Source organism: Schistocerca cancellata, chromosome 5 (genome assembly GCF_023864275.1).
Source record: "Schistocerca cancellata isolate TAMUIC-IGC-003103 chromosome 5, iqSchCanc2.1, whole genome shotgun sequence".
Lineage (NCBI taxonomy): Eukaryota > Metazoa > Arthropoda > Insecta > Orthoptera > Acrididae > Schistocerca > Schistocerca cancellata.
Window position 1 is genome coordinate 444877955 of NC_064630.1, and position 19144 is coordinate 444897098.

The 19144-nt window shown below is 41.8% G+C and overlaps 1 non-coding gene across 1 annotated transcript; it reads right to left on the reverse strand.

Moving 5' to 3' along the window:
* Window positions 1-11899: 11899 nt before the first annotated feature.
* Window positions 11900-11974, reverse strand: Trnas-cga (transfer RNA serine (anticodon CGA)). The gene has a single exon. It is a non-coding gene; the product is annotated as a tRNA-Ser (tRNA).
* Window positions 11975-19144: the final 7170 nt, after the last annotated feature.

A 19144-nucleotide genomic window follows, 5' to 3' on the forward strand; every position in this document is an offset into this window, starting at 1 on the left:
TGTATTTTTCTAACACCCTGTTAAGAATGAAATTGACTTTGTTCATTTCGATTTATTACTTATGGAAACGAAACAACTGAATTTCTCAAACAGTGCAAAACCATATTTCGACTGCTACCTCGAAAACTAATATTAAGCCTCCTGTAAGCAAGAGAAGTCATCATGGAACTGTACGCATTCTGGTGTACCCCAGGACTTAGCTACTGGTCCATTTCTTGTAGTCTATCCGTGATATTTGAACTGTGCTTCACTCTTGTAATTACCACATGCGATATCCAGTTGTCTCTGAGTGCTAACATTAAGAATCTTGCTACTACGTTATCATGTATGAAGATCTTGGTTCAGCAACATGATGGGCGCGAATTCTGGGTCTTAGCCTAAGAATTCACAGAATAACATCTTTACACGCTGTGTCTCAAACGGTTTAGATTAAATTGAGAAACAAACGATTATATTAAGATCGGGACGCTCAAATGCTTCTAATGGCTCTAAGCACTATGGGACTTAACATCTGAGGTCATCAGTCCCCGAGATCGGGAAGCAATAGCCGGAAATGCGTATTTATTGTGTTATGGACATACACAGCGTACGCCGAATCACAACACTGTAGATCACAGTAATTGTTCAAAGCGACGACCGGCAGTGTCAGTGCGTGTATTGCAATGGCGTATGCAATTCTGCCGGACGCTCGCAAAGATCCTGGTTGTCAGTTGTACAATTGAACAGGCAGCGCGTGATAAACAGAGTACACCCCTGACAATCAGACCTACTATACACAACTCAGCTCATAGCACTTTTGATATAACGACCGCAAGCACCACACCGGCGCAGTACAGTAACCTGTGGCGCAAGCTGTCCCGGGTGTCAGTGGTCCGTTGCATCAGACAGCTTGCGATGGGTCCATAGTCAGGCGTGTTACTGTGTAAAGTGCACGGTGCGCAGTCAAAGAGGGAACTTCCTCGTCACGTGAGATGGCAGACATGCCTTTAATGTACTGTGAGACAAGATGTAGAGCCCGTAAACCAGCACGAATGTATATAGAATGCTTTCTCAACAGGCGTCATCCCAACTGGAAGACGTTTATCTCATTGGATACCATCTTTAGAGAGACGGAGTCATTCACCTCACAGAGAAGTGGCCAAGGTTCCTGCCAAAGAAAGGCCTGAACACCATAACTTCAGCAGATGGAGTTGGGTCGTGTGGCTGACCACCCAGCAATAAACCCCGTCAACTGGCCCATAAAAAGCATACTTCGAAGGATAGGGTGTTAAGAGTACTAGTGGAAGGTATTAAACCTGTATCATAAAGAACGTGTTGAAGCACTGGAACAAACGGATTTCGAGCACCACTTTTGTTCTGTCAATGGATTATCCACCGCAATGCTGTAGTGTCGAACGCCGTACAGTCTGTACTGTTCACGGATGAGATCTCATTCCCCCGTGATAGTTTTTCAACAGCCATGTCGGGACTGAGGACAGTTCCCACGCCATCCACATCGGTGGCCACAGCAACGATGCTCTGTCAAAGTATGGGTAGCCACTGTGGAAGATCACCTAATTGGAATTTATTTGCTGCCACCCTGTTTCAGTGGTCCATCTTACGTGGTGTTACTGCGAGATCTGTTGCCATAGTTTGTGGAGACTCAACCCTTGTTACGCGCGAAAGGATACGGTGCACCAGCCCGCTTCGATATTATTTTCCGCGAACACCTGAACAATATTCAAAGGGGAGGTCCTATACCATGGCCAGCACCATTGCCAGATCTCAAACCTCTGGTATTTATCCTCTGGAGTTACGTCAAGTCGCTGGTGTACAGTCCCCCGTAGCTTCCTAGCGTTCAAACTTGTTGTCTCCTCATGCAAAAGATACCAGGGATCTTTGAGCAGAATTTCTTGTACCGTTGGCATGCGTGTATTGAGACTAGCGCTTGTCACTTTGAACTATTGCTGTGAGCTACGTTGTTGTTATGCGGTGTACGCTGTTTAGGTCCATGCATTTCCGACCTCTGGTTGCATACCACAATATAATCGGTTGTGAATTCACTGTCACCTGTTTCAATTTGACCCATGAAGTTTGAGACACCCTCTACAGGGGAGGGATTGTACCTTGCAACACTTCTTAGACTTTCGCCTCTGGCCGGCCTTCAAGTAGTTCATTATAGTTTTTTCTGCATTCTGAAATGACAGCAGTCATTTTGGTGTCCAGCAGTCGTTTTCGGAAATTATACAAATCAGTCAGAAAAAATAAGATTTTTCCAATTGTGAAAAACCGTAAAAAGGTAGTCTTCACATGAGTAGGAACAAATATTGTATTCAAAATTGAAACGTGTCGTTATCGAGATAATCTTGTCAATACTATACTTAGTAGTCTTTGTGTTACATTATTACTCTACTACATACCGATAACCTATAAGTGGAACCCAATTAAGAAGATGTTATCTAAAACCCATTACAAGTTAAATACATTTTAAAATAGAATAGACTAATTTACAATTAATTGGCAAATATCACATACTCGGTGGTAAATAAATTTTAAGTTTCAAGCTACAAGATGGTGTGCATGACTGTTGAGTTAACCGTCGACATGCTATGTAACTATTTTTAAACATTAACATAATTTGACTCGTCATCAAAATAAACTTAAAATATTAAATAGGACTTAGACATGCAGAACTCGGAAAATTACAACCCGTGTACGAAACACAACTTTGTGTCTTACAACAATAAGAGCAGTAGAAAATGTTGGAGACATCTTCTGGTGGTCTATAGGGGGCATTTCTTTATGCGATCCCAAAACCGGTCACTAGATAGAGACACCGAACAAGAAACATCATGTGTTCCTCCAAATACAACACTCTCCACTACTAATTTGACAGGTTCGTGAAACAGTTTCCAAAATACACTATCAGAATTGCGAGAGATCCCGGCATAATCCTGGATGAGTATCTCAATCGGAAAGAATAAACCGTTACAGCTTGCTTCCAAGCAACACGCAAACTTAAAAACCATTTAAACCTCAAATAAAGTAAAAAGTAGTCCATTCTTTAGTTGCGCCAAATATTCACGAATGTGATGTAGTTGAGCAGGCCACATATACTGAAAGCTTCAGTTGACTCGGACTAGCCATGAATGCTTGATTAATATTTGTGGGTAACATAGGTTTGTTTGATCATCTCATCCTTCCTTCGCCCACATAGGGTGATGGTGACAGATAGGTGGATTTTAGCAGACTCTGTTTTCTTCATCGATTTCTTTTTAGCCACTGGTGCGCTCAACACCCCTCCTCACATATTCAGTATCTACCATGGATCCTTAGCTGCAATACCAGATCGGATATGTACAGCAATTTGGTTATCTCTCTTGATCTCTATTTCAGCCGTACGTCTTTGTCATTATATTCCATTGCCTGTAAGACATTAGAGAGTACCTTTATTATTTTGCTGTAAGGCACTTAGGTTTATTATAGAATTATTCCATTAACTGAGAAATCATGATGAATTTCTCCGAGGGACGACACGTTATCGTAGCACTACACACTGAGCGGAGAAATTTCCTTGTTCAGTTGTAGATTAGACCTACACTGGTAGTGACATGATTACTGATAAGGGCTCTAATCCTTCCAGGTCTTAACTAATGACCGCCAAAGGGCTCCACGACCGAAACAGACTTCAGGTTGGTAAATAGATTAGATGGTCAGCTATCTAACCGCCTAACAAGCAATGTGGAGAAATGATATTTGGAGCCTTCCAGACGGACCATAATACTTTTTGAAACATAAAACTGACCAACCGACTGACAAACTGTGTGTCATGATAATGTGACTCTTTGCTGGCACATGTTCATAGTGAGAACTCATCTTGTAGATGTCCATCTTCGACCTCCAGAAACAACAAGAGATGTGGAGCAACTGTTGTGAGCCGTCTTCTGCCAAGGTTTATCAGTGGATAGCTATCTCTTAGGCACTGGCGGGATGGTGCAGCACCAGTACGATAACCCTAGGCTTTGATGCTACGTGTGCCTTTGTGTGATATCGGTGCCTAAGTTTGGGGCAAAGCATATTGCCAGAAGTGGATTGAGGGAGCTTAGGCAGTGTATTGACAACACAGAGAACGCCGGCTGGAGTGGCCGAGCGGTTCTAGGCGCTACAGTCTGGAACCGCGCGACCGCTACGGTCGCAGGCTCGAATCCTGCCTCGGGCATGGATGTGTGTGATGTCCTTAGGTTAGTTAGGTTTAAGTAGTTCTACGTTCTAGGGGACTCAAGTCCTCTTAAGGAGAGTCCCATAGCGCTCAGAGCCATTTGAACCAGTTTTGAACACAGAGAACGCCCATCTAATACGAAGTATGATAAAAAATAAATATCGTGATTCCTAAAAGCTTGGTTGTTTCTACGGCACTTAACACTCCGTCTGAACAGGGCCCGGAAGGCCTGCCGGTACGGACCGACCGATGTGTCATCTTCGTCACAAAGGCATCATCGGATAAGGATATGGATGGGCTGGGATCATCACAACGCTCTCCCGGCGTGGTCAGTTTTCTGTGATCTGCGCCGCTACTTATCAGTCAAGTACCTCATCACTTGGCCTCACCATGGGCGAGAGAACCTTGTTTGCCGACAGCGCAGAGCAGACTCGGACGGTCACCTATCCAAGTGCTAGTCACGCCAGGCGGTGCATAACTTCGGTGATTTCATGATAATTGGTGTATCCGCCGCGGCAAGGTCGTTGGGCCGCCACTTGATACGGAGCAAAAAACCGCAGAACACTTAGGACCTAAGATACGGTATTCCAACGGGAACTGAATAATATTATGTAGGATATCGGGTATCCAGAAGTAGGCTTCAACATTAAGAAGAAAATTAAATACTGGACGAATTTCAGACAGAACAACAATAATTGATCTAAGATTAATTAAAATATACTCGTACGAAACAGAATATGTTCATTCTTCAGGAAACTCAGACGCTGGCTATGAAGTTCAAGAGTTATAAAAACTGTTCTAAAGTATATATTCACTATATAGAAATGTAATGGATGACTTTAATGCATGAATGTGGACGTAGTATAAAAATAAACTTTCAGTGGGGAATTTGGAACTCAACACCAGGAACGACAGAGGATACATACTTGTGGAATTTACTGAAAAGAACCTAATGTACATACACCTTTTTTTTTTTTTCAAGAAAACCTTGGCAGAATATGGACATTGAAAGAAACAGGAGGAATTAAAGATGAGATTGGCTGCTGCTAGCCAACAAATAAAACGTGCAGGATATGTTTATCTTAAACACGTTTAGGTTGTCTAGTGACTACAGGATAGTAAAATACAATGTGAAACTCGGCACTAAGAAAGAAAGAAACTCATTAAAATCCAGTTTAATCGATTAACGAATACGAATAGAAAGGTAAATTGCAATTACAAATAAAAACAGGGATTGAGCCTCTATAAGTCACTTACCATAAACTGAACTAAAGGTAACTTTTCAAAAACGTTTACGAGAAGATTTCAGACAGTATATTGAGAGCATTTTAAGGGTACAATTAGAAACAAGGAAAATAAGAAAATAAAACGAAAAGGCACTTAAGCTGGGTAGACATCTTATAGCAACAGTTAGCCTATCAGTTTAGTTTTGAAGAGTTACACACTGGCAAACAGCTGGCGGAGCAGAAGAGGCAATGACCGTGAAGTCAGCACGTTCAGGAGAAGCCATCGCCCTCCCCACATAAGCGGACGCTGTCGACTCAGCCGTCAGGGCATCGCCCACCGCCTCACGTGTTTCTCAATTGTCACATGTGATCAAAGGCCCTCGCCTACATTCCAAGAGCCAATGACCGACGTTAAGAAGATTCTTCAAGAAGCTTTTTAACGTGACAGAAGAGGCAATGACCGTGAAGTCGTTCACCTACAGTGAACTAAAGTAAAGAAATACGCGAGATGCAGTGGGCCCGATAGAGTAGTTTTCAGTTCAGTTTCGTTGCTGAAGACCGTCATGCAGGAAGAGAGTACATCGTACACAGAAGCACCAAGTCCGCCGCTGTAATGGAATAGCAAGCAGCAGCCTCACCGCCAGAAGACAGAATTTAGAAGGTATTTGAAGACAGATTTTTACGTACCCGGGTGACTCGTGAGGACGGGAAGGAGACGGCCTCACATCAACAGTCACCTGTGAGCTGGAATGAAGATCTGACAGCCAAAGACTGACAAGCTGGAGTCCGTTGTTCGAGTCCGGGACACTGGCCTTCCCCCGCCACGCCGCTCCGCTGGCCGACACAAAACTGTTACACGCGGCCGCATGGAGAAGAGAAACACTGGGACGCCACATCCATGGTATCACCATCAGATTCACGACTGCCTTCTCAATAATTAAACGGACCACAGCCCGATGCGCATCTCCAGTCAACTGGGCGAAACGGCGACACGAGATACACACCGCCAGGCGTAATCAGACACCGCCGCTCACGCAAGGAGAAGACTTCGCGAACGACACAGCTGCCGCTCTCCCAGCCAGAACAATCCAGTAAGGAAACCATTGTACAACACTTCTAATAAAAGTTATGTAAAAATGCTGTTTCATTCTACCTCATACCCGAGCCAAGAAAGAACCCACCCTGCCCACATGTTGTTAAGAGAGAAAAAGTAATTTATTTAGTGTTTTTCACCCTGACACAATGATATAGAATCAAATGCCCATTGCAGTAATGCGCATCCTGACAATTGACTAGCATCAAAAGAGGTTACACAGTTATAGTATCTCTGCTGGCAGCATTTGAGAAAAAAGAATCAGGACCTACGAATAAGAGTACACGAAACACCGGTTCAACTTCGGCTTGCACCTCAGTACATTAAGAAAGTGAAAAGTTTTAAATTGGGAGTGGTGTTAGGCTGGGAGACTCCACTTCACCATAATTATTGACAGCAGTTTTGGAGAAGATTTCAAAAAATTAAGCAGGTATGCAGAAGATGACATAGATTTGTTTGCTTCGAATCAAGAAGAACTTAAGATAAATATGGGGAATGTGAACAGAGCAAATCTCACACAAGCCTGAAGATTCATTACAGTAAGAACTAAATTATGTACAGTCAGTAGTAAAGAAACAGTTGGTGAATTTGTATACTTAGAGAATCTGAAACAAGTGGACTGAAAGTAACAGAAATAAACAGGAGTCTAAAAACGGCTTAGAGTTCATTTGGAAACCTGAATACTGTATTCAGAAGTGAATTCTCAATCCGCCTTGAACGAAAAGCCCATACGCTTCGCTTACTGCCAACATTTACCTACGAAAGAGAAGCTTCACTATTTTTAATTTATGGTCTTCGGACACGATACACTCAGCTAGTCTTTAATTCATGAAATGCACCCATTTAAATGACACACATAACGTCACACTCATGGAACACACAGAAAACTGACACTAATTGTTAGCATAGGAATTATGGACTGATATGCTCACCACAGAAAAGATAAATGTATATTTTTACAGGGCCACATAGTGCGTTGTAGTAGTGTCGTCGTTCTCGTTGTTGTCCATAAAGCACTAAACACGGCAGAAAGACCGTCGTAGCGTTGTGCCGCAGCGGGCAGACGAAGACAATATGATTGATGTTGTCCTTCGCACCACAGCCACATAGAGGTGAGACAAGCAGTTGTCGCCAATATAGTTGCAGTCGGAACCGTCAGTGTTTAAGGCGAAGGTGAAACACGGTGAACAGACGACGGTTGGCAGAAATACTTGGTACTATGGTTGCATAATGATGTCCCAGTAGCTGAGACAGTAAGAGCCACTTACAGTTTTATAACTGATCGTCAAATTGCAGCCCACGGGCTGCATGCGGCCGGAACCCAGTATTCGTGTGACCCGTGGTTCTCATCTGTATTTTATAATAATATTCATTTGCAGAATCCAAAATGTCAAATAAAGTTAGCAGCATCTTAAGAGTGTAATTTTCTTGCTCAGTAACAAACAAGAATACTTAGAGACACAGTAATAATTCAAAATTTGCTTCATGTTAATTGATGTGGATAAATTCGGCCGTGAGATAAGTAAAGATGGCTTATTGCCTCAGAGCAGAATGGTAAGATGGGAGTATACTGTGGGGTTAGAGGCTGTGAGAGGGGGAATATTTTATTGTTTGCCTTCCAGTGCTAACTACTCAAGGACGTGTCCAACTCAAACCAATGCAAATTTTGCCGAAGATGTAACATGGATTCGTGAATGCGCATAACATAGACGGTCATCATTATCTGTGGTTTATATTTGCATCAAGGAAGGTGAAATTAAATTAAAACTGTTGTAATACAATGCAATGAGAAGAAGAGGAGGTGGAGGAGGATGTTTCTAACGTCCCGTCGACAACGAGTTCATTAGATACGGAGCACAAGCTCCGATCAGGGAAGGAATGGGAAGGAAATCACCGTGTCCTTTCAAAGGAACCATCTCGGCATTTGCCTGAAGCGATTTAGGATAACCTAAATCATGATGACCGGACGCGGGTTTGAAGCGTCGTCCTTCCGAATGCGAGTACAGAGTGATAACCACTGCGCCACCTCGCTCGGTGTGAGAAGAACAAAACTACATTCAAAAAGGTCAGTAAACATCTCATACTGCATAAGGCACTTAAGCATAAGTACAGTCAGCGTTGTTACCCAACCAATCAGCTGCTCAGACAGCACAACAGCACTTCGTTAGGCAATTACAGGGTCATAACTTTATGGTCATTCGGCATGGTGGCAGTCTAAAACAGAGAACAATCGAGACGAAGTGTGACAACTTTTAATGATCACTATTTGGGTGCGGCGGCCAACTCATCTCGCCCTTACTACAGCTAGTCTTTTAGGGGGCTTGTAACATAACCATTTTAGTTTAACAGTGAGTCGGTCATATGCGGCTCCAAGAGCCGGACAACTATGACAATATTGTCTCTTAAGAAAAATGGCTTGACAACCACTTATTGGCCACCGCACGTTCTGTAGAAAGTCTGTGTAAGGAATATGTTCACACTACTTCTTCCCATGGAATGTAGCACCCTTAGCAATAGAGTCGAGGACTTTTATTGCCCCTGATACCTTGGTGCTCCTTTACTCACAGCAGGTTGATTTTCTTAGTACGGGGCTGTAAGCTCAGCAGTCCAGTGTGTATCGCTGGTATTACTGATCACATGTTAGTGTTATCAAAACTGGCAGGGGGTTCGAGCCGAAGGGTATCTGCATCACCTTCCAGGTGGTAGCTATCGCAATGGTAGGCGATGAGAAGCAAATGTCCACAGTACTGGAACATTGTTCTGGACCGGTGAGCCAAGGAGGCGTTCCATTGTTCAATATTGTCAGGTCGACCTCTACTATTACTCCCGCGTGTAATCTTCCTGTTCTGTTATTACGTGCCGGATGCCAAGACAAATGATGTGGATTGAGATCACCTGTTATGAGCTATGAGTGTTCAATAGCACTGATCAAATTACGCCGTTGTTCACTATTTACATTCCTTTCTGTCAATGTTATGTCCGATGCTCTTCAAAGTCACTGCTCCTACATAGACAACCTCAGCGCACAGAGCTAAATTCAGGAGCGTGTAATCAATTCCATGTACGATTCCATGTCCTGAGGAAGCTATGCAAACTCACTTTGATTGATCTCAGCGAGAGCACATTATGCTGTAAAATTCGACTAATAGTTTTAGCCACTAAGAACAGAGGATGAAGTGAGCGTTGAAAGAATGTGTTCTTTGATACCCGTATTAAATGTGGAAGATGTAAGTTGTTGCGGCGGGCTAACTTGCCGAAGCATAATCAATCAGTGCCATAAATGTGATTGATCAGTTTGTTTGTGATGGGAACCTTGTTCAGTAATCTACGGTATTGTGGCGGGAAGGAGTTACCGGAAATGGATGTGACATCATACTGGTTTGGTAATAAGTAGTATTGTGAAAGAGCTGCGTCATTGTTGCTGGTGATTGTGGCACCGTGTGTAGCGAAGCCAACGGTCGGGGCGCAACTGCAGGCTTCTGCAGGTCTAATGCAGATGTTTGATGGAGCATTGGCTGCGGCTGAGGAGCGATGTAACGTACGAGGTCCCTTGAGCTGAAAGGTCAGCAGCTTTCTCTGCAGTTCGAATACCATCTGTCCTACCTGGGGAACGTGCTACAAGAAGGGCTGGAATTATTCCTGTTCTCTCGTATTATATTCAGGATATTGCACGGCGTGGGAGTGGCTCCAGTTCTGGTATTGATAGACTACAGGGCCATATCACGCATTAGCATGACCTATTTACTGTCCGACCATTTCTTAAATTGAAAGCAGTTCCAGTCGGTTGAACTATGGTTCCCAGGACAGTGGTCACACCGTAATATAGTGCTCTCGCAGACTGGTAAGTCGTAGTCGTTGCTACAGTGTCCTCAACGACGAGTTCCACGACTCTTATAGCTTCTGCGGCTGTGCCTTAAACACCAATAGCGCTGCAGAACTACTAGACAAACGGTTGGACTGGGGAACACGTTCCCAGAACTGCAACGTATTGTGGAGGGAGCTGTGCTCCAAAACCGGTTATGATTTTATCATAAAGAGCGATTGTGTCGAAAATAAAAAAAGAATTCTCTTTTGTGTACTGTCTCACATGTACCACAGAGGCAACGCTTTCCTTTTCTTGTGGTATTTCCGCCTCACTGAGTGAGATGTCAACATAACTGATAACCCTTCGTTTTGTGGTGATGGTGGTGGTAAGTTCCCTGGGACTGGAACCTCCGACAGGGATGGGTGCTGGTGGCGGGGCGGGGGGGGGGGGGGAGGGAAGGGGGAAGAGCAGCGCGAACCGTGGAACCGTGGCAAGGCTCCTAAGACGGCGCGGCTACACCGCTGGCGCGTGGCCCTCGTTTTGTATCACATCTTTCGGGAAATGTGTTTCTAAATGCCGTCAGCCCACATTTTGCTATCAAGTAGTTTATTCGTTGTTATATCTGAATTTGTTTCAATTTGTACTCTGTTTGTCTCTGATCTGGTGAAACGTCCCCTTAGAAAAATTTATGAATTACTGAGCTGATAAACCTCTTACATTATTTGATCTTCAAACAGCAGAGCACAACTGAACAACTGAACGTACTCAGACATTTCGCTCTTTACCTATTCTGATCAACACTAAACGGACACACAATATTTTTAGCGCAACGCAATCTGACTTTCAATAATCCCTATGGCCCTGACTAACATTAAGCTATACCTTTCACAAATCACTTACCTCACAAAAATCTTCGTTACTCGAACTACTGCAAAACAGCGAACGCCACTACTGCCAGCTAAATAAAAGATTGAAACTACTGAGGGCACTAACTACTGATAGGCATAGTTAGCAAATGAAAGATTTTCATAGAGAACAAACAATGTACTTACCTTAATAGTGTTCAAAAGTCATAATATATATAGCAGTTCATGACATCCAGTCTTACAAATTTACTGTCTCTGATGGACACACTTCCAGATCATCCGCTCCCAAAACTCCGCCATTTCTCTCCCCACATCCACCACTGCTGGCGGCTCACCTCCAACTGCGCAAAGCTACGCGCTGTTAACAGCCAACTGCCCAACACTACAATAGCGACTATTGCAACAATGCCGACCAGCCTCAGACTGCACACAGCACAGCCAATGATTTTCATACAGAGCGCTACGTGGCGGTGGCGTTACCAATATAACAACCTAAACAGCCTACTTACACTGGTAATGTCTAGCATGTGCTGTTTGTCTGTTACACCTGCACTGGCTATTTATTTCCCGTGTGGCTATTGGATTAAGTTGCCAGTTGATTTGTCAGCATTTCCCGAACAATTTTATACGGTCCATTTATCTGTGTTACTACATGTGTTGCTCTTGCTAGATAGATTAAAGTTCTGAAGCTTCCTGGCAGATTAAAAGTGTGTGCCGGACCGAGACTCGAACTCGGGACCTTTGCCTTTCGGGGGCAAGTGCTCTACCAACTGAGCTACCCAAGCACGACTCACGCACCGTCCTCACAGCTTTACTTCTGCCAGTACCTCGTCTCCTGTATTGTACTGGCAGAAGTAAAGCTGTGAGGACGGGGCGTGAGTTGTGCTTGGGTAGCTCAGTTGGTAGAGCACTTGCCCGCGAAAGGCATAGGTCCCGAGTTCGAGTCTCGGTCTGGCACACAGTTTTAATCCGCCAGGAAGTTTCATATCAGTGCACACTCCGCTGTAGAGTGAAAATTTCATTCTAGATTAAAGTTCTATCTACTGTAACCTAACTCCCTAACATTCTGGTCACAGATTTGACGTGACTAGGGTACCCCTGGATTTGAAACCATTAGATTATTTTAAGTATACACATGCACCACAGGTAGACTCGTAATTTTAGGGCTAGGTTCAGCATGAATCTTTTCTAGCCAGCAATGGTTGATAAAAAGCTGACTAGTATGGTGATAAGAATGAAAGGTCAAACTACGCTTTATAACAAAGTTTTCGTTACCAAAATCTACAACTAAACTTTCTGAATGACTTTGGTGGCTACGAAGGTCCACCATGTGTTATACAGTTTTCTTTTCCTCTCTATGCTAAAAAATATTATTGCATGTATTTAGTTCCTCTCGTGCTTGGAATATATTGCTCACATGTTTTCTTACTGCTTATTCGTATAAATACTATGTTTTGTAAAAATCAACAGAAAAATAACAATTCTTGTTTTTAATGTTTGCTGTCAATATGAACGACAAAGAATACTAAACAAATCAAAATCTGTCAGTTAATTCAAAATTGATGCATTAGCGTTTCAGAATCAATTTACATTTTTCCCAGTATCAGGGGATTTTGTCTTCTCTATACATTATTAGAATCGTCTAAAATGAAATATTCGCTCCACATTGATAGCCTAGTAAAATAATCGCAGGCTGTATCTCTAAAACCATAGAATTTTAACTTCTCTTGTTGGCGTTTCTTTGTAACTCAAAGAGAAGTTTGTCGTTATGTCTCTTAGCAACGAACAGGTTTATGACACGTCTGAAACAGAATGCTATATTAAATCTATTCTTCTGTTTCCTTTCATTAAAGTTCTTTGCTGCCGAGGTGAATAGCTGTAACACGGTGTGGGCTGATTAATAGAGTTCCTTACTCGGTTACTCTTTACTCTGCCGTAGGAAGAAGTGTATTATAACAAGTTAAAAAGAGCTAATGGAAGTGTCTGAATGACGCCATCAATCTCGTTCTGAACCAGCCTTCCTGGACCTGCAAAGAAATCCACCCATCAGTGCAACAGCGGTGTAGCGAAGTCTTAAAGCACTGAGAGACAACGGCCGGAAAGTTGCACTTCAGCAATTTACAGAATTTATTACTCGCCTCGCTATTGATAATTCATCACCAGTTAAGCGTAGCAACTCAAGTTTGGCGGCTCGCGTAGAGATAAGGTTCTACCTGAAAATGATTAATGCCCCCATCACGGCAGCTGGAGTCATCTTGAAAGTAGGGTGAAGTCGGTTATGTGTCAGGAAAAAATCGCTTCCTGTCGAAAGTGATTACCTAACAAAATGATGTTCCAGGTAACTCCAGCGCAAAATCAGAGACTGGAAACAATACGTAATTACCTAGTAAGGTAAGTGAGGCAGACTTTCCGAAATATAATTTATTTCATTAATTGTCGCATGCTGAGAAAGCTTCCAGGGTTTCGCCATATTCGAAAGTGATTACACAACAAAATCATTTTTCAGATAATTCCAGTGCGAAACTAAAGATTGGAAACAATGCATGGTTACCTAGTGAGGTAAATGAGACTGAATTTCTGATGTAAAATTTACTGTATTAATTTTCGTATGCTGAGAAGACTTTGAAAGTTTCGCCATATATTGTTACTCAATGTCGGTGTTAATCGCAGATAATACTGCCTAGCAATTATATACGATGCAAAACGGCCTTTGGTGTCTAGTAGGTAGAGAGATAATTTCTTCTTCATTTCACGTGTCAATTGCGTATTGCCGCACTCCATATCTTGTATATTCTTCCTACGTTTCTTCTTACAGTGCATTTATAAGCGAGCGCTTTGACCGGGAACATTTCTGTACCCTTACGGCCTACATGTTCCCTACATTTTGTCTATTTCGCTATATTTTCCGTTTAGGTTATATATTCATAATTCTTTCCCAAATAATCTCATTCATTTTACGATATTTTCTTGTAAAGCCTTCCACTTTTCTTACAAGCCAGATTTCTTCACACAGTACTTCACTCCCTTCGTGTTTTGTTCTCATTCACGTTCCACTTCCATCAGCAATGGTTGATACTCTTATGGTTAAGTAAGATTTCGTTGGGGTTCTTTCTGGCTTTATCTTGCAAGTTTCTCACCATCTTTCCACACATGAAAGTAACTTTCTTTAATTTCTGATCCACATCATTATTATATTAATTTGTGATGTCCATCATACATATATGTTGTCACGATCTATAAATACTTTTTTATTCAACGTCTTCCATTTAATGATCACTTCATTTATGCACAGGGTGGTTATAATTAAACTCTCGCTGCTTGAACCAGTGTAGCGGAAAACGATTTACCGGATGGATGCCCAACATTATAGGAATGATGTTCAGACTGTGCGTTGCAGGATTTGCGTTGTTAGTAGTATTAGTGTCATGAATTTCTGTTAGGCGCCTGTATTGGTAGCGACGTAGGGTTGAAACACAATTGCCACTATGCATTACAGTTGCGGACAGTCAGAATCGGTCTGGAAATGGTGAGCAGTGCTTTACTTGCTTATGGCTGTTTTGTCAAAACAACACCAATAGTGTTGATACTGTTCGCGATTATCGACGCATTAAGGGTCGAAGAACATGATTCGGCAGTGAGTATTCCGAGCTGCGTGGCCACAAACATCACCACATTTGAAGATCACCAGATTTGGACCCGTGTGATTTCTGGCTTAGTTAGCTGAAGGACACGTTTTATCAATAGGAGGATAACATAGTTGTAGGGCCAAAGTCAGTGAAGCGAAGGATGTAGCCAACATCCCACCTGACATGTTTCGGCTAACAGTACAGCAATCTCTAGTGCTGTTCTTGGCTGTCGTGAGTGCAGCTGTTTCTCGCACTGAGCAAAGTTTGTAACCTGAAACGTAAATATGATATGCAACTGACAAATGTTACCCTCTCGTGAGAAAATTAAGATTTTTATTTGTTATTTCTGTTCGGCACGTCCTAAAAATGATTACACAAAGTTTCATTGTCCTACGATCAATAGCTTTTCATGGGGGGCCTCTCAGTAAGTGGAAGTTTGATTATAACCATACTGCGTATAATGAAGATGGCCGAGGAATACAGCAGCCTTGTCTTACTCTTTGTGTTAATGGGCTTTGTGATTACATTTCCCATATTTGTAACAAAATTCGCTATGTGTTTACTGACTCTTAATAGAATTCTTGAGGTGCGATGGATAATTGCGTTCAGGCATTATATTCCATACCAGTTCACTGCTCACACTATCAACTACCTTTTCAAAATTAATAAAACCAAGATGGGTTCCCCTACTTGACACACGTCTTTTTTCCGTAACTTGTAGTCTAAAAGCATTGTCAATAGTTGATCCTCCATTTCTGAAACCTGGCTGCTCTTCAGAAATCAGTTTTTCTGCTATTTTTTAGTCTTGCTTTCAGGATTCTGAAGTAAAATTTCTAGGTTGAAGCCTGAAGGCTTCGACTTCTGTAGTTATTATACCTGTTTTATCACCTTATTGGAAGACACATGATACTTTGGCTTTTGGCTATACTTTTGGAATCTTCTCACTTCTCCATCATTGACTGTAGACGTGAAGCGGCAGGCATAACCTTCCATATATCCACAGCTTCATGTTAATACTATTTAAAGAAACAGCTTTCCTATTCTTTGTAGGTTTTTTAATTTCCACCAGTCCTGTCATATCAGTACTGTCCAGGCCTTTTGTGCCATTAGGTCAAGTAATGGCTCAAAGAAAGTATCATCATACCACATGTTATTTATAATGACCTATACATTCCTTCTCTCCTGTCTTGTTGACTCGTATAGTGTTCTTTTTTGGTCTACTGAGCGTTTTCAACACCTCATAAGTGATCATTTATCTGCCATGCAAATCATACTCTATATTGCTAATAAGGTGTTCCGACGAATCTGCGCGTTTTCTCCGAGTTATGTTTTTCGCATTATTTCTTTCATCTTTATACGCATTATAGTTTTCTTTTGTGGGAATATTATGTAGGCCTTGAAAGCTTCTTGGTTTTGTTTAACTGCTTTTTCCCGTTCTAGTGTCCAAATCATGAATCCTCTATGTTTCCTGTATTTCCTTTTCTTCACCGACGGCCGCTGTGGCCGAGCACTTCTAAACGCTTCAGTCCGGAACCACGCTACTGCTACGGTCGCAGGTTCGAATCCTGCCTCGGGCATGGATGTGTGTGATGTCTAGGGGACTGATTACCTCAGACGTTAGGTCCCATGTTGCTTAGAGTCTTTTCTGCACCAGAACATCATTATCTACGTCTGATACGATTGTTACTAAGTTTTCCCGTTTTTCTTCCAACTCTCCTACCGTTTTCCAATTTGCGAAACGTCATCGAAGTTTGGTGGATATTTCTTATACTAATATAACTTAAAAGTTATACATTAAAACTGGTTCTCCCTTTTGATTCTTAACTGGTTTCTTTGGTTTTATCCAATTTGCGTAATACATGTGAATCATTGACACCAGTAAGAAGGGGTCTGATCGAACATCCACTCCTTGATAAACTGTGGTGTTTCTAAGACGACCAGGAAATCCCTCACTTATTATTATGTGCTCTATAATGATCCTTATTCTCTTGCTGATCAGGTTAATTTTGTGTATGTCTTTGTTCTTAAAAATGCAATTGTTAATTTTCAAATGATTAAAGGTAACAAAATTTCGAAGTATTATGCAATTTCATTAAATAAATTTTCTCAAAATGTGCCTACTGTTTTGAGAATTGGTATACTTTCACATCTGACACTGAGATATCCCACGAGTAAAAGAAAATTTCTATTGCACTTCTTTAATATCATTCAACTCGTAGTAGAAGAACATGAACCCATAAATTTTCCCTTCTTCTGTGGCATATATTGCTATTGCTCTTAGTATTCCTCTTGGACTTTCAGTTCCTGCTAGTACAATTCCTTCATTTACACCCAGTATTTTATCTTCCCATTCTCTGTGAATGTAGATGGCAACACCTTTAATTGCTCTTTGTTCCTGTTTTACTCCGCTGTAGATCGCAAAAGTCATCTCCATGTTTCATTTAAGAAGTTTTCTTCTTGTTTTCTGTAATTGCCAAAAAATATATTTCCTTTTCTTTAAGACGTTTAGTTAATTCGGCTTCCTTAGAAAAGACCCTACCGTTCAAAGAGGAAACCTGTCAGGCTTCGTTGAAAAACTTACTGTTGTACCTGTTTCCTGACCATGTCGTATCCCGTTAATCCATCCTGATTGCAAAGCTAAATTGAGTACAGCAACTTCGTAATTTTCATTATGACGCTAAATGCGATGGTCATTTCCGGAAATCTCTCATACACGTGTTATCAATTCTACTCAGCTAAGGAAACAAATTACACTTCTAATTTAACGATCATCATCGCTTGTCACCTTGGTGACATACTGTTCGATTGCAACCAATATCATGGTGTCAGTATCTGCATCGGCATTCTGGAAGAGCAAACGTTTTCTTTAGAGCACTTCAGTCAGCTTTTTCGGTTCGCATCGTGAGCATAACTTTTGGTAATATAAACGTCCTGTACTAAATGCGTAAAATACACTTGTTGATACTTGAGGAAACCCATCATATTACGACGAAATCGTGTAGCGTATGTTCTCAACTTCCTGCACTAAATCGTCAGCAGTGACTGAAGGTCTCTCGCTTGGTTCTTCATCATACACAGTTGTACAGTCGTCTTTAGAAACCCTTAGCCATTCCATCGCTCATAACGTTTTCTCCATACACTTCATTGACATGACGATTAATTTCTGGAGCTTTCGCGCCAGTACCACTACGAAAACGAATCACGGCGCTTGTTTCACCATCGTACTGGTTCTCAATCAGTGGAGACATTTCATATACTCTAGTGGTGTCCATTGCTTGGAAATAGAGTGCGGTACACAGCGCGCATGTGTCTCATGCCGACCGCGGCTGTGCAGCAGAGGAATTTCAAACTGGTACTTACTTTAAAAAGACGCCTCGTCTTTCGATGGCTATAGAGGCTTCGACAGATCTTCAGCCGTCGCGAAAAGCATCAGCCGTTGATGATTTCACCGAATACGACAGGCGGTTGATGATGAGCTACATCAAATGCGACTATTCTATCGAGTAAAAAACATATTTCACGCTGGAAACTTGAACGTGCACCACAACGAAGAAGGGTAGCGTGCTTGACGCATACCAGTACAGAAGATGCGTCAAATGAAGTGCAGGTTGTTGACACAGTTTCTATATAGCCTAGAGCCATTCGATTTCTCTGTATTTGGATGTTGTCACAGGTCCTTTACAGTCTTGAGTCATTGAATTTCTCTAAATTTCAATGGCGGTTCGATTAACACTGTGAGAAACATATTCCAGATCAAGCGCTCGGTGTATGTTTGGAAACAGAGAAGTAAAGACAGACCTTAAGAGTGTTACAAACTAACAGACGATTAATGTGCAGTGAATGAGAGGAATTAAATACTGAGAAACATTTGAAAAGAAAAAAAGAAGCATTTGAAAAGAAAAAAATTGATCAGTGATTTTATCAATAAAATATTATTTATATTTTACAACATTGTAAAATCACCCGTTTCTAACTGACTGTGCAACAACGTGACCACGTAAGCCTAATCATATCAGAAAATTAAGGCTATCGTATTGAAAGTAAATAACTGATTAGCAAGGGAAAATGTACATGTTATTTTTACAAATAAAATTACTTCACTACCTTCTTACTTAAGGGACCGATGACCGTAGCAGTCTGGTCCCTTTAATCCCACAAACCAACCAACCTTCTTACGTAAATTTTGCAAAATAGAGGTATCACACTCAGCAAACACAAATAAAAGTACCACAAAGTTTTCAGTACCTCACATAAAACCAACGAAGCTGCTTCTGAATACGGTCACCATTTGAAAATATTTGCATTATGTAAAACAGTCAAGATTCAACAC